The sequence below is a fragment of the Ursus arctos genome, unplaced genomic scaffold, assembly GCF_023065955.2.
Source record: "Ursus arctos isolate Adak ecotype North America unplaced genomic scaffold, UrsArc2.0 scaffold_2, whole genome shotgun sequence".
NCBI lineage: Eukaryota > Metazoa > Chordata > Mammalia > Carnivora > Ursidae > Ursus > Ursus arctos.
In genome coordinates this window covers 62,632,356-62,643,223 of record NW_026622874.1, presented here as the reverse complement: position 1 = coordinate 62,643,223, position 10,868 = coordinate 62,632,356, and the positions used below count along the sequence as shown (strand labels likewise).

General features: G+C 49.2%; 1 pseudogene; it reads left to right on the top strand.

Annotated features, from left to right (window-relative positions):
* The first annotated feature begins 2,986 nt into the window (after positions 1-2,986).
* On the top strand, positions 2,987-6,430 carry LOC113249835 (T-cell surface glycoprotein CD1a-like; annotated as a pseudogene).
* The last annotated feature ends 4,438 nt before the right edge of the window (positions 6,431-10,868 follow it).

Here is a 10,868-nt window from a genome sequence, read left to right as displayed (position 1 = left end):
TTTTAACAGAGATTCCTCTTTACCTAAGAAATTTACCTGCATAATAGAGCACCTTCGCTTTCCAAAACTCTCCTCTCACCTTCCCCCTAATGGTCTTCCTCCCCTTTGTATCCTTAGACCCCGACACCGCTCCTGAGCTCACATAAGCTTCATGTTGCCTCACTGTCTTTGGAATTCCATGTCTGTGTGGATTCCCTGGACATATGCAATCGAATTTTATTTTTCCTGTTAATCTGTCTCATGTCAGTCTGATTCTAGTCTAGCTAGAGGAACCGTAATAGGTAGAGAAAACTCTTTCTCCCTGACATCTTCATCCTCTTGCCCTTCCAACAGCAGGAGCTGCTCTTGGTACCTGGCTGGCTAGCCTACTTTGCACAGAGAGTGGGGCAGTAGCTCTGTTCTGATCCAGTCTCATCCTCGGCCAGGTGCTTTGTTTTTCAGTTTTGGGGTTGAGCCTTCTAAGGGTTCTCGCCTATCCCTCAACAGATGGAACCTCTTAGTCTGGGACAGGATGTGGTACTGTCCTTCTCCCACCGGCCCTTACCCCCAGCTGCAGTGTGGCCTCACCTGTGCTCTCAGTTCCCTGCCCTTCTCACAGCTGGTGAAGGCTTCTTTCTGTGTGGGGCGTGGTGGCCTTCTTGCCCTTCTCAGGCAGCAGGTCCTCTCACGCCTCAGGCTTGTACCCTGAGAAAGCAGTTCCCTGGTCTGTATCCTGGATTCCAGCCTGTCAGGAACCCTGGTGAGGTGGTGGGATAAAGCCTCCTTACAGTGAATTTCCTGAGTCTGTGACCCTGAGGGGCTCCAGGTGCTCATGCTAACCTCAGTCATTTGTTAACAGTCTCAGTGGAATTTTTCTTTCCGACTTATAGAGCATCTGGCATCTGTCCCAAGTAGGCAAGGGTTTGCATCCCCTGTTTCCTCGGAGGAGCCCGTCTTTCCCTAGATTTTGGGTTAGGCTGCCCTGATCCTTCGGCTCTGATGGATTCAAGAGACATGGTTTTGATTATCCAGCTTTTCATAATCTTAAATATGGGCATGAGCTCTTTCTAGTTTTCTATGTTCCAATCTTAACTTTCCAAAAAATGTTATCTTTATAATATGATCCTAAGATTATTTCTGTTTACTTGTAAACCAAGAAATAACAGGACAAATAGTTCAAACACATTTATCCAGATGACATGAAGCACAAACAAATATTGAAGAGCCTTTAACCACTTAAGGACACCATGAAAGAGGAAGGTCAGGATGTCCAGCTGAGGGAAGCTCTTGAGAAGACAAGCATGGAACATTCAAGCAGCAACAGTAAGAAGGGAATCTGGATACGTGATTCCAGAACACTCTACTAACTTCCCTTGCTACAAATTCTCGTGGTTTCTTATTACAAGTAATAGGAGGTTCGCAGCAGGACCCTCTGTGTAAACACTCTGATTATTAGCATATGGCTTTATTCTAAGCAAAACTGCATAAGATTCTCATTTCAACAAGTAGGATTACAACTAAAAAAGTTTTATGTTGAAGATCACTATGATATTTAAGAATAATTGGATCCCAGAATGGAATTACTCAATCATTCAGAAATAATCACTGATCACGTCCCACTTGCCAGGCCCTCAGTCAGATGTGGGGATCACGAGGGGGTAGGGACAGCTGGGGCCCAACAGTGAGTCAAGATTGTGAGTGGACAAACATCAGCCCGGGTCACCACTTTAGAAAATATTGTTTCAAGCAGGCTTGTTTTTGTCTGAAGTGTGCACATTATAATAAATAGAGTGGGGAATAAGTGGATTCCCCAACACATACCTGGGGATGAGAGTGTCAGCCTGGTTCCTTCCTGGTTCCTTCCTTCCCATTATTATAATAAAACTCAACACACCAAAATGAAAAATACTTGGTTTAAGTGTTTTTCATCCCAGGTAGACAAAAGTTACCTCAATAAAATAATTGCACTGTCAACACTGTATTTTCATCGATGTAGCATGATGTGTGGATCCAGCAGGTGCTAAGTGACTGTTTGAGGAGTGAATATATAAAATGTAAGTCAGACAGACAAGGTATTCTTCAGATGTTTCAATGTCCTGTGGTCTCTCTGGTGGCTACTGGTTCCTCTCTAGGAATCATGGTGGGCTGGTGGTTGCTGATATTGTTAGACAGGCAATCATGGGGGAATCTGGACAAGCAAATAGAACAACGGTTAAAAAGAAACCCATGGGCCCAATATGGTGCCTCAGGCCAGGCCACGTCCCCAAAACTTGTTTAATCCCTAACCTACTGCAGTTTCTACCTCCCCCAGAAATGTTTATCCATCAGTGAGGAATTCTCTGGTCAGCACGACTGAGGTTCTCTGTCACATGGGCCCTCTCCACCTGCAAGGAGGGGAGGTCATCTGCATGATAACACCCCTGCTCTCCCAATTAAAGGAAGGTGACCTTCCCTGAAACAGTCCTATCTCTTTTGTCAACTTCCTTCATATAACGCCCCCATTTGTACCACTGTTCAGAACTCCCCTCTATCTGCAAGAAGGGGTGCTGCCATATTCTTGAATCGCTTCATAAAACCAATTAGATCTTCAAATTAACTGGTTGATTTTGGTTTTTAACACAAGCAGTGAGAAGTCAGAATGTGAATGAGCTGGGGTGGGGGTGAGATGGGGAAGGAAATACATAGTGGGTGTCACAAGGGCAGGAAGGACAGAGTGACAGCAGGGTTCAAGGTTGGGTGCTGGGGAGCTGTGCGTTTTCATGGATTACTGTCTGGATGGGAAGGAAAGGCACAAGATGTGGGGTGACTTTTCTATGCCACACAGGACTGGTTCTGAAGCAAATGAATTAGGGGACAGGGAGCAGGATGGAAGCTGGTGACAGGGAGAAGCTGAAAGCCAGAGAGGAGAGTCAGACCAGAGGGGAAGTGAGAGTCTGAGTAGGTGTCCAGGGTTGAGGGAGGAGCACATTTGCATTATCTCAGAAACTCATGGAAGGCTTGTGTGTGGAGAGGAAGTCAGAAGAGAGGTGCTGTGTGTGGGGTAGGTTTGTTAGAACAGCCGTCAAAGAACCACGATGTAAGAGAAAGAGAGAACATCTGCAGATACAATGCTGCTTTTACAACTTGCGTTGTTGGCAGTTCTTCTCCCAGGTGGTGACAGTGATGATGGTGAGAACTCTCCCCCCACCCAGTGTGTGCAAATGTGTGTGTGTGTGCGTTTATGTGACTGTGTGTGTGTGTTTTAATACGTGTATGTGCGTGTATGTGTGTTTCTGTGTCTGTGTACTTGTGTGCATATGTACCTGTGTAGGTTGTTTTGTGTAAGTGTGTTTGTGCATGTGTGCATCTGTGCACTTGTGCTGTGTGTGTACACTAGGGCCGTGGGTCCCCACCATATACTTGGGGATGAGAGCGTGAGCCTGGTTCATCCCGAGCATCCCTGACCCCAGGGCCGTGTGCTTCTCTGACGGTTGGGTACGGAGCTCAGGGCTCTGGGGCAGCACATGTCTCCTGAGACAACTACGTCTTCCCTGTCCTCCTGATTTTTGTCCCCCTCCCTGCCACCTTCTTCTCCTTTCTCTCTCCTTCCCAATGACCTCCTCTTCCAAAGTCAATCTGTCTTTTCCCACAGATTTCCAGGAGCCAATCTACTTCCGAGTCATCCGAACGTCATTCCTCTACAACCGTTCCTGGACACAAAATCTGGGCTCAGTTTGGCTGGATGAGCTGCAGACTCATGCCTGGGACAATAAGACTCACACTTTCACTTTCCTGTGGCCTTGGTCCCAGGGCAACTTAAGCAATGAGGAAGTGGTGACAGGGGAAAATTTATTCTATTCAAACACCATTTTAGTTAATCAGGATTTCCGTGAACATGTCAGCAAATGGCAGCTCGAATGTGAGTTCAGTTCCTTCAGAGGTGTGATGGAGGTGGCTGGTGTGTGTGTCTCCTGGAGTTCCTTCTTCCTCTAGGAAAGAGCTTCCACTGGCTTCTGAACCTCACATCTCCCCAACATAAATCTGAATCTCACCTGTGTGGGCCTGGGTGGAAATCAGACCCCGATTCTTGAAAAGCTTCATGTCTTTCGCTACTGTCCACTCCTCTCATTGACCACATGCTGTGTTCTCCTGTCTCCCACTAGCCTCTCCTGTGACCACTCCCTTCCCTGGTCTCCAAGCAGGCACTCAATCGTCCCTCACTCTGTGACTGACTCCTGGAACTGTGTGCTTTTCTCCCCCATCCAATCCCAGCAGAGATGTTTGTCTATGCTTTCCTTGTACCCCCACTGCACTCCCTTCACCCCAGATTGTTTGTACTCCAGCTCTCCCACTGACCCCTTCCCTATCATCTGCCCACACCCTTCATGTCTCTCTTCCAACATTTGCTCCTTCCTCATTCACCTCTTCCTTTGCCTACAGCAAGCACCACTTCCCCTCCTGTGAGCATCTCCTCAAGCCAAACTGTGCTCCATCCCCTCCAATTCTCTGAACTTCTCCCTCTGTTTCCACCATCCTTGGTTTCCACACATATCATTTCATCTCTTTCTCTCCCCCTGTCCTATAACTCACAGTCTCTTTTCCCCAGATCCTTTTCAGGTACAGATGGTAATAGGCTGTGAGCTGCATGTTGGAAAACCATCAGTTGGCTTCATGAGGATTGCTTATCAAGGATCGGATCTCATAAGTTTCTGGAACATGTCATGGTGGCCATCGCCAAAGGGAGGAAGTAGGGCTCAGCAGGTCTGCAGACTATTTAATCAATACCATGAAGACAATGAATTAATACAAACCCTCATCATTGACTACTGTCCCCGCTATCTCTCGAGTCTTTTTGATGTAGGGAAGGCAGATCTCCAGCGACAAGGTCAGTCCTGCTCCCTCCCTCCAAGCATGCTGCATTCTGTGCTCATAAATTTGCACCATTCCCTCATAATCTGAGTAAGAAGGAGTCAACAGGGAGAGGGGATAATGGTAACAGGTTTCTGGACGTGGAATGATGCGTCCATCTAAAGTGATGTGAAGATCTACCCTCTCAGTCTGTGAATATCTCCTGTGTCTGCAGTGAGGCCAGAGGCCTGGCTGTCCGCTGGCCCCAGTCCCGGTCCCGGCCGTCTGCTGCTGGTGTGCCACATCTCTGGCTTCCACCCCAAGCCTGTGTGGGTGATGTGGATGCAGGGTGAGCAGGAGCAGCGGGGCACCCAGCGAGGCGACGTCCTGCCCCATGCTGATGGCACGTGGTATCTTCAGATGTCCTTGGTTGTGAAGCCACGGAGGCAGCTGGCCTGTCCTGCCGAGTGAGACACAGCAGTCTAGGAGGCCAGGACATGGTCCTCTACTGGGGTGAGAAAGAGCTGGACCTGGCTGAGAAAGGGGGTGGTTGGTGTTAGAGCAGAGGATGAGAAGCAGATGAAAAATTTGGGTTGCTAGGGATTCTAGACCAAAAATGACTAATATCAGTAAACCAAGGGATGGAGAACTGAGAGTGGGGGCCCTCTAGATGTGGGAGGGTCCAGAGGGTTGGGTGAAGGATCCATCTCTGAGGAGGGATGGGAGAAGTGAAAGGAGGAAGGGCAGCTGGAGAGGCAGAGGGTGACACGAGCAAAGAGGACCAGGGAGGTAGAGTTCAACCTCAGGTGGATGGGAAATGACACCGTCTGTGCACCAAACCCACAGAGCAGCCCCGCTCCATGGGCTTGGTCTTCCTGGCGGTGATAGTGCCCCTGGTGCTTCTGGCAGGTCTGGCGCTGTGGCTCTGGAAGCGCTGGTAAGTCTCTGGAGCCACCTTCCTGCTCTTTCCCATGTGTCTCCCCACCTTTCGGTCTGTCCTCAGCCCTCCTGCTCCCAGTGCCCTGTCCCCCTGCAGTCCTCACTTCCATCTGCTGCAGACTGACTCCTCCTCTGTTCCTCCCAGGAAAACACACTGGAGATGTCCATGCACTGACCTCCGTTCTGAGCGAGATCCCAGCAGCCCAGCCTCCAGTACTTACCTAAACCCAGCTCAGTGGTGACGTCCTTGCAACTGTCTGTGTGCAGCTTTGTCCTTCAGTTCTGCTTAATGATCTGTTGTCAGTATAAGCTCAGTGTAATTCAGTGGAGTTTGTTGTTCTGACTTGGTTCTGGAACTCAACTCTCAAAATTAACTCATTGGAAAATGAAGTCCCATCAATATCTGTGGGTCACTGGCATCAGGTGTTACTTCCTCCAGTGAGCCCTGCCTGATTCAGAAGTGGAGGCAGTATCTGCCTCGTGAGAATTTCCTCCGTTTAAACCTGCACTTCGGCTAATCTATTCCTGACCCCCAGCCCTGGTTGCCCCCATGAGGTCCTTTTTCCCTTCTAATTCTTAGGATTCTTGAGAGCAAAGTTCATGTCTATGTAATATTTGTATCCTTGGCAAGGAGCCTCCCCTGCATGGAATATGTCCCCAATAAAAATATGTGTTGAATTTATGCTATATTCTTAGGTTTTTCTTTTTCTTTTGCTTCCTGACATGCTCGTAGTAGTTGAGATATTTAGTGCTTTTCTTGTTAAAAATGTTCTCCCTTGGCCAAGGTCTTCACACTTTCCCTGTCCTGTTGACATCTCCAGGCCCCTAGGTTGAAATGAGTTTTCCTGTGAAGATTTCTATTATTTAACTACAGACACCGATGGGATGGATCTGTTGGTCCCAGGGTTCTGAATAAAAACAGGAAGGCAGGATGCTTGCTGGTTGTGGGGCTCAGGGACAGCAGGGCTGTCACCATGGGGCTGGATAGAAATATAGGGTCTTGTCCTCCGCTGAGACTCACTGAATCACAATTTGTACTTTAGCAAAATCAGCAGGGGACTCACGCGTGCGTACATGTGACGTCTGAGACGTAGCATACGAGTGTGTCGCTGAAGGGAAAGGGACGCTCCAGGAAAGAGAACGGGAGTGTCGTGGTCAGGGATGAATGGGGATCCAGCAGGGACAGTGCATACAGTGCCTTCTGGCTTCCGTGGCTGCCGTGTGACCATCCTGAGGACACGGAGTCCGTGACAGTGAGCCGTTGCTCCTGGGGGAATTGTGGGGTTGGGGTCCTGGGAGCCTCTGCTCACAACACTTGCCACCCGATGACTACCCAGCCTGGTTTCATGTGTGTTTGTGTTTAAAGACAGCTTCTCTAGTATGTAGATGTGTTTGTGAGGAAGGTAGCGTATGGAGTATTTCCCTCTACTGAAACACCAGCTCAGAAGTGCGCACATGTCCCAGCTGCCGACTGTGATCGCCAGCGTCTGCTTTCAGCCCCGCAGCTGTGCTGCCCACGATGGTTTTAGAGACTAAGAAACAAGAAACAGTCATCGTCTCATGAATCTGGGGAATATCGCTGCTGTTCCTCCTTTCCCATGCCGTCCTCACAGCCCCTTCGATGTTACCGTAGCATTTTCTGGAAAGGCGCCACGAAGACCTCCGGATAGTCCTGTTCCTCTCCTGGATGTACCGCACGGCCGACCCGTCACCAGCGGACTCGGGGCCCACAGCTCTGTGTCAGGAGCCCGCGCGAGCCGCACCTGCACAGCTGTTTTGTCACGAGGCACATCCACCTTCTGGGCTTAGGACACCAGTCAGTCCCACGGCTCCGGGCGTCAGGGCCGTTTTCCACAGTGACATCCCTAGAGTAGCGCGAACACGCAGAGCATGTGGCGCCGAAAGAACAGCAAAGAGGACACGTGTTCACTATGCGGGGGGAGCACAGGAAGGCCGAGCAACCCCTGCTCAGCCTCCCCCGGAGTCGCCCGAGGTGGGTGACCCATGTCGGGACGCTCCACGTGTGCACGACGAGTGGTGCGCGCATGTGTGGGGTTCAAATCCACATCAGCAGGCAGCCCATCAGCACAGACAGACTCCGTGATAATGGACATGCACCTTTGCGACCGACAACGCCCACGGCAGTGCGAGTGGAGACGCCACGGCTAGACTCAGTGACCCTCGCTTTCATTAATTAACTCCACAAACCGTTCTCGGGCTCTGACCTGCAGCAGGGACATCCCGAGTGTCAAGTAGTGGGGACGAAAAGGTCTTCTGTGTCTTCAGAGCCTGATTTATGGTTTTTATTGTTGTTTGTAACCAGTTTGTTAGTCAACAAGTTATGTGAATTGAACTAGGGGACAGGAGCTTCTTTCTAACTCGTTTAGGAGCTGAAAGAAGAGTCCAGGACAGAAGACTGTCCAGAGGGACCACATGCAGGCTCCTCGCCCTACACATGTGAACATTTCTGGAAAATAACATTAATATGGGAGATGTGGCAAAGGTGAAAAATGGGAAGGGGGAGAGCAAATCATGGGACTTCTGGAATCTTCTCTCATGGATCAGAGTGCTTGGCTGTTTCTCTAACTTGCAGTCTCCCTCATTCCCCTTTTGTGGCCACCCTGTGGATTTTGGTTGGTTGACTCCCCCCTCCTGTGTAGCCCTGGGCTCTGATCAGCCTGAGGCCACAATGAGACATGTTGAAGGATGGACAGGTAACCTGCAGGTCAGGCCAATCACCAGAGAGAGGCCACTTGTATCACTCACAGTGATGGTTCAGGGCCAGGCACCTGCTCCAGGGGGCACGGGTCACAGGGAACCTGATCCTTGTGGTCAATGGCAGGGGAAAGAGATGTCCTTCCTCTCCTGGATGATAAGGTTAGTGTATGAAGCCTGAAATAAATACAGTTTTTCAGCACCAGAGAAGCAAGCCTGAGATGAAGCCTTGTATATGTGAGATTTACCAAGAGGGTAAATCCCAAGTGTTCTCACCAGAAGAAAGAAAAAGAAAAGAAAGAGAAAAGAGAAGTTCCGGGTGTGAGGTGGTGGCCGAGTCAACTGGCTTGGTTGTGGGCTCAATGTCACCATGTCCACATACACCAAACATCAAGTGATTACCTCATTTTATGTTTTTAAAAGAAAGTAGCAATAAAAATATTCTAACATGTGATAAATGCTACATAAAATATTAATTTTCATGACTTGTTTCAGTAGAAGTTTCCTTGACCAGTTCTGCATTTTCCTTCTAAAATGCAGCCTGCCACCCTGGGGACACTCAGGTAAGGACGTGAGCATCAGCTCCCTGCACACCCCATGTGCCCCGGGCTCCCATGGTTCCTCAGGCCGTCCTCTCTGAGGAGTTGCTGGAAGACTTTCCTCAGGAGGACCTTCGTTCATGTCCCGTCACAGGCTCTGCTGCCCCTGTTAGAGCCTGTGCGGTCCCGCACGGCCCGTGGTGCCTCCCAGCCTTCCTCCCTGGGCTGCTCGAACACTGCACACTGTCCAGAGGCCCAATGTTCATTTGTCGTCATACTTCAGTAATGGTGAAAACAGCAGCAACAGCAAAACCAAAGCATTGAAGAAGCGAAGGCAGACCCACAGACCCACAGAAGGTGCTGGAATCCCACTGACTCTGAGCTCCCCAGTCCACCAGCCAATACAATCCCCATGTGGTTTCAGCCCAACAAGGTGGATTTCTGTCCTTTGTGGCTGGAAGCTCCCCTGTGATGGACATGGATGTGGCTCGTGGGGGACACTGGGCTAATGCCTCTTTTCCTTGCAACATTCCTCCTCACTTCCCTCTTCCTACCCTTGTTTCTTGAAAATATTTCTTGCTTGTTTGTTTTTTCTTTCCTTTTTTTTTTTTTTTGAAGATTTTATTTATTTCTTTGACAGAGAGAGAGACAGCCAGTGAGAGAGGGAACACAAGCAGGGGGAGTGGGAGAGGAAGAAGCAGGCTCCCAGCAGAGGAGCCTGATGTGGGGCTCGATCCCAGAACGCCGGGATCACGCCCTGAGCCGAAGGCAGACGCTTAACGACTGAGCCACCCAGGCGCCCCTGTTTGTTTTTTCTTCATGTGTCCTCATCTTGTGACACTCTTACCCTGTCTTGTCTGTTAACCTTGCCATTTGGATTAATCCTTGTCCTAAATGTTTTCATGGATTTCTAACAAACACTGGTCAGGAATCGTGGTGTTTTGTCTGCTGTTGATTAGTGACTGGCAGAAATTCATACTTTAGGGTTTTCCTAGAGATGAAGGGACAAGCTGCAACTTGTAATAAACTGGGACGTGTCATGGCCTGGCAGGTAAATAGTCAACATGCAAGAAGTTTTCGTGGGTTTTCTGCAGACCCAATGCATCAGTTCATTCATTCATCACTTACTCAGCTTTTCCTATTTGTGTGGTAAACATGTTCTCTGAGAGCAGTTCCACCATGCATGAGAAGCAGCTCTGCCCAGATGTTTTAGGTATAAAGAGGGGTGTCTGAATGGCTCCGTCGGTTAAGCATCCAACCCCTGCTTTCGGTCCAGGTCATGACCTTGGGGACTGAGATCAAGAACCATGTCAGGCTCCCAGCTCTGTGGGGAGTCTGCTTGTGATTCCCCCTCTCCCTCTTCCTCTCCCCTGGCTTGTGCTCTCTGTCTCTCTCCAATTAATAATAAATCTTTAAGAAAAATAAGATATAAAGAATAATCTCTTCCTCCAAGTTTTTGTTTGTTTGTTTTTGATGTCTACATGAATCACCCAAAGTCAAACTTCAGAACTGTTGAATAAGAAAATTCCAGCACCTCTATGCGAAGATCTAATTGGCTTTATTAAATGATGCAGGAATCGGGCACCCCCCCCATCTGGCACGCAGGTGGGCCCTCGGAGGAGTTGTATGAAATGGAAGGGTTTGTTCAGGGAGGTTGGGGCAGGGAGTTAGTAGCAAAAGAGCATCGTTCCAGGAGTCAGGCCTGTTTTCTTGGGGGGAAAACCCTGGTTTTATCATACACATGACCTCATCTTCCTGTGGGGGATGGAGGGGACCCAGGTGACAGACTCCCTGGTGCTGATGGGAAGAAAATTTCCTGCTTGACTGGTGAAGGCCGAATTTCTGGGGGAGGTTAAACCATAATTAGAC